Raw genomic sequence first — 5,295 nt, 5'->3', positions numbered from 1 at the left:
TATCAACCACAGAATTCAAGAATTGTCAGACCTTCCAATTGTTCCAATTGGAGATGAAGTCGTGTAAATTTCATTACAAAAGTCATAATTTTTATGCTTAGAATGATACATTAGTATTTATTTAAAATGTAAAATAAATTCACCCACAAAAACTTTCAATGGATAAAAGCTAATAACTGAGGAATGGGAAATGAATGTTAAGCACAGGCTAAAAAATTTTGAAAACCAACAACTAAACATGAAGTGAACTAAGTACAGGATTTAGTTCCCCGAACTTAAGTGCTATCTATGTGTAAGATTTGTCTAAACATATTAGATACTCGTTCACTTTCAGATTTCATATCAATACTTAAATCCAGAAGCCATTAGAACAAGTGACTTTTTACTAATGAACACATTAAACACCAAGTGTTTTTATTTCATGTTACTATTATTTAAACACTTCTTATAATTATACTTATGATAATTTCAATGTCTTTGGGTTCCTAATTTGGAAGCCAAGTAGGAGAGATTTTCCTCACCATTCTTTTAATAAGAGATCTCACGAAAGTCTGGCTGCAATGTCTGAGGTTACATAAATTCTTTTAAAATGAGGACTGGGATTATGCTTTATGCTGGTCTTTATTTTCTCTTCATAGTGAGAGGCATCAAATACAATCAACTCCACTGAACTTATAAATTTAGAACGCTATTGTCTCAGTGAAAGACACTTGTGAAAACAAGAATTACAGTAAATTCAAAGATGGATTAGGACACTTTATATAGTCTGAAAGGGTTGAATCAAGTTAAAGACTACAGAAAGAAAACAAAATCACGGCATTTTTTTATTACTAGATTATGTAGGCATAGACATCAAAATATGAATTAGTTAAAAGTTACACAAAATTATACATTTAACTCAGTAAAGTAATCCAACCAAAATTGGGATATAGTTGATATGATTTATCAATGTTAAATATTCATTTACCTCCATAATTTAAGTCATGAAAAATAATAGTGTAATGACAGGAAAAAGACACAGAAAAGTTCCTTGTTCTGGATGACCTAACTTGATGTAGATTCATCAAACTGATTAGTCAAAAGGCTCAACATGCTAGTATACAGAGAAGACATATTACTGAGTCTCTGAAAAGGTATTTTACAAGAATAACATTTCAGATCTCCTTACACACAATTATGAAACCAAACTTGCTATTGAGTCAATTCCGACTTATAACAATGCTATTGTGGGAAAGAGAACTGATTCAGAGGGTTTTCAAGGTTGTAATCTTCACTTTAACCACTGTTCCACAACCAATTTTTAAAATAACATGTTAAAAATGTAGTGCAGTGTGGTATTTTTATCTAATGGTTGAGGGATATTTTTTGATAAGTAGTTATGACAGCAGATAAGCTAACTTTTCTAAAGAGGAATTCTCCTAAGTTTAGCTCCTAAAAAATGAAAATAGTTGTCTGTTTTTTTAAGAAAAAAATTTTTTGCATTGGTCCTTATTTAAAACTTGATTACAACTTAATACACCATTTACCAGTGGTGAATTCTTGTTTGTTACGTGGTTCTTCAGAACCAAACCTGATTTAAGATGAGATCTAGAATAAGTTTAAGATCTCCAAGAATTTCCATAACATCTTTAGTGTTTCTTGATCAAAAACATGCGTTCAAATAAGTAATTTCAATTAATCTAAACCGATTTTTGGCAATCTTCCCAAACTTTTGGTTCAATCGCCTTTGAAACGCCACAGTGCATTATTGGAAAACTTGTCTTCCTGGTTTTCAAATTCATTGTTTCAGCTCATTAGTCATAATGCCAAGTCTTTGGTGCTGTATTATTTCTTGCACGTGGACACTAGGTGCCTCTCCCAATTTAATTACTAGCCTTTTCATTTTAGAAATACAGCTAAGTCAATTTTATAAAGTTTTAGTAGATTGGATTATTTGCATTTAAAGGCTCTACATTGGGAAAGATCTTTGTTTTGCTAATGAAAGAAAACATAAGGTTCAAAAGTATTAACATTCCAGTTATTGACCCTCATAACTGCTATATATATATATATATATGGATTTTCTTATAGGCACACATTTGGGCTATGTCACTCTAAGGAGAAAAAGGGAGCGTTTTAGAGATATTTAAGACTACACAATGAATAAAATAGTTTATTTACATAAACGTGTACATGTATTCCTATGTAGGTATCTGAAGAAGCCCTGGTGTCACAGTGGTTAAATGGCTACTCACTGAAAGGTCTGTGATCACAGCCTAAGAGCTGCTGCATGGAACAAAAGAAATGGCAAATCTGTCCCTGTTAAGATTTACAGTCTAGGAAATCGTACGGTTCTACTCTGTACTATAGGGTTGCTGATTTTGGATCAACTTGAGGGCACACAACATAATTTAAGTACTTGGTTAAAAAAACACTCTAAGCAAACATAATTTAAGTACTTGGTTAAAAAAAACCACTTCAATCAGCTCTCTTATCAGCTCTATCTTGTGGATTATTGCTAAATTTACCTATTCAGCTTTACCTCTTACATAGAATCCCAGTTTTGCGTATTCAACAGCCTTTAATCAAGGCATTAACAATGAAAGCCTGGGTATCACCTAAGGTGTCTTTAAAACAGTATTACAAAATGGGACCAAACATCTTTCCCTCTCAAACTAGGTTCACTCAAGTGTCCATTACCTTTCAGTAACATTGTTATTAAGTGGCACAGTCTCGATTCCAACTCGGGGACCCTATGTGCAACAAAACATTGCCAGGTCATACATAGTCCTCATAATCAGTCATGTTTGAGCCCATCGTTGTAGCCACTATGTCATCTTGTTGAGGGTTTACCATTTCTTTTTATAAGCCTATACTTTGACACTTCTTCAAACACTGGTCCATCCTGAAAACATGTCCAAAGTAACTGAGACGACGTCTTGCTATCCTCCCTTCTAAGAAACATTCTGGCTACACGTCTGAGAGAAAGATGCTTCATTCTTTTAGCAGTTAGCATACCACCAGTCTTAGTCTTCCAGATAGAAAATGTATAATTTTAATATCTATTTTATCCAATCCTGACTTTTATCATGTTCTATATTTTTTTACCCCCATTGAAGTATCTCAAATTTATTCTTTCGTCCCCATTCTCATTACCAGTGTTCTGTTAAGGTTTTCTAGAGTCTTAGATTACTACGGTGGTCAAATGCCAATTTACCTTGCCACCGGATCCAGGTTGTAGAATCTTGCTATATATACTAGATACACACACACCCCCTCCAAAACTCAGCTCTCATAATTTTGTTAATATTTTAGTTGCAATTTAATTATTCATGTTCATGTAACCTTTCACTCAAGTTTGATGGCAAAGATCCCTGGTTACTTTTGGATGAAATGTACTTTATTTTGGCTTATATTCTAATACACAAACCAGGAAAAGTCTAATTACTTGATAACAAAGTGCATCTTAATTTACAAGCATTGAGGCCAAAAATTATAATATGAAGACATTTTTATTGTGCCAGTAGTGACAACTGTCGAATCCCCCAGTATGTCCCCAAAAGTTACTCACAGTTTTGTGTTAAGGGGATCTCCTCCTATGGCACTTATTGTCCTCTACTAGAGTAAGCTGTTGTCAGGCACTCTGCTCTATACAATGTCTGTTGTCTGGTTCCAGTGAAATCCCTTCTCCCAATGTTCTACTTACCCCATGGTCAATTCACTTTTTTAAAGGGGTTGTTGGTGGCGTCAAACTTTATGCTTGGAAATCAGTCATAAGGAAAATCACGATAGCGGGGAAAACACCATTGGAATATTTCAAATTATTGGTTAACTTCCCAAATTTTGGCTAACTTCCCAAATGTTAAGTACAATACATATATCATCCACTCTGAAAGCCAAACTCAAATCCACAGCATTTCGATGTCTCTACCCACATAAACTATTAATAGAAAATGCCATGTGTTTTTGTTTGTATTGTATCATAAAACCAGTAGCCATTCTGTATCTTTTAAAATAAGTCATTCTTCTGGTGTTGAAACTAAACATCGCAAAACATGCAACTCAACAGTTCCTGTACCATTCAATGACACTTGGTAACATCTTCGTTTCATGACAAAGGAGGTTTGTTCACAGAGGCAATTAGCCAATCATTGACTTCCTATTCCTCTTGCTCCATTATAGACTGCCTTGGAAGGCCATTGGCAAGCTTTTAAGACCCCCAGGCAGAAGCATTGAACATGCTATTTAGACAAGGGGCTAGGATATTCTGAGAAACTATGTTCTTAAACCAGGGATGAGGAGCCTTTTTTCTGCCAAAGGTCATTTGGATATTCGTAACACCATCCTTGGGCCATACCTGTCAAACATTTAATAAACTCACTTCTAATGTGATGGAGGGAACTGCTTCTCTTTGGTGAGTTGTGTGATAATGAGCTGTTATTGATGATTTGGGGACATTATACTGCCTGCATGTTCCCTAACTCTGTCCTAAAGCTTCAAACAAAGAAACCAAATCTCATGAATATTTTGGTAGTATACAAGCAATCTCAGTAATTTTTTTTGTCATTGCTGTAAATATACCACAACTTTGGCCAATTCACCTTTTTTACAGGTGCACAGCTTAGTGACAGTAATTACATAATTAACTGGCAGTACAACTCTTACCATTCATGAACCAAACCCACTCCCATCAAGTCCCATAGGGTCACTATGAGTTAGAATTGATTTAATGGCAGCAAGTTCTTTTGATTAGTTTGGCTCTGAAGTACTATAAACTATAAAATATTAATGAGGAAATGGGTTGAGACTACAAATATTGATTGTATTCAAAATGAATTCTATTGCTTCTTGGCCTTTTGGCTAAGATCAAGTGCAAAATGAATTGAATTCTGAGAAAATGTATTCACTATAAGTAAACATATATTTTACACATTTTAACTGATAACCATGTGCATGAACTAGTCTTACCTGTCATTAACATCAATAAGTAATTCTAAATATAAAATGTGAATGATACAATTATGGTAAATTTTATCAAAATAAAAAGAAACAAACCCATACTGTTTGGAGGACTTAAGACAAATGGCTTCCTTGAAGCTGATTTTAAAATATTATTATTTTGAAGTTACTGGTTCAGATTTCCTCTTAGTAGTTAATTCTTGTAATAATCACTTTCATGTTTTCAGAATGTTGAAATAATCCCTCGCCCCAGCCACAAAAATAGTACATTTATATAGCTTTGAAAAATAAGAGTTTAATCACAAGACTATATAAAGAAGCACCACAGTAAGACTTATCTCACACCCTAGTCAACCA

This window comes from Echinops telfairi, unplaced genomic scaffold, assembly GCF_000313985.2.
Source record: "Echinops telfairi isolate 266 unplaced genomic scaffold, ASM31398v2 ScPeMD7_7467;HRSCAF=8505_0, whole genome shotgun sequence".
NCBI classification, from domain to species: Eukaryota; Metazoa; Chordata; class Mammalia; order Afrosoricida; family Tenrecidae; genus Echinops; species Echinops telfairi.
The sequence above is the reverse complement of the archived record's forward strand: the minus strand, read 5'-3'. Positions refer to the sequence as shown.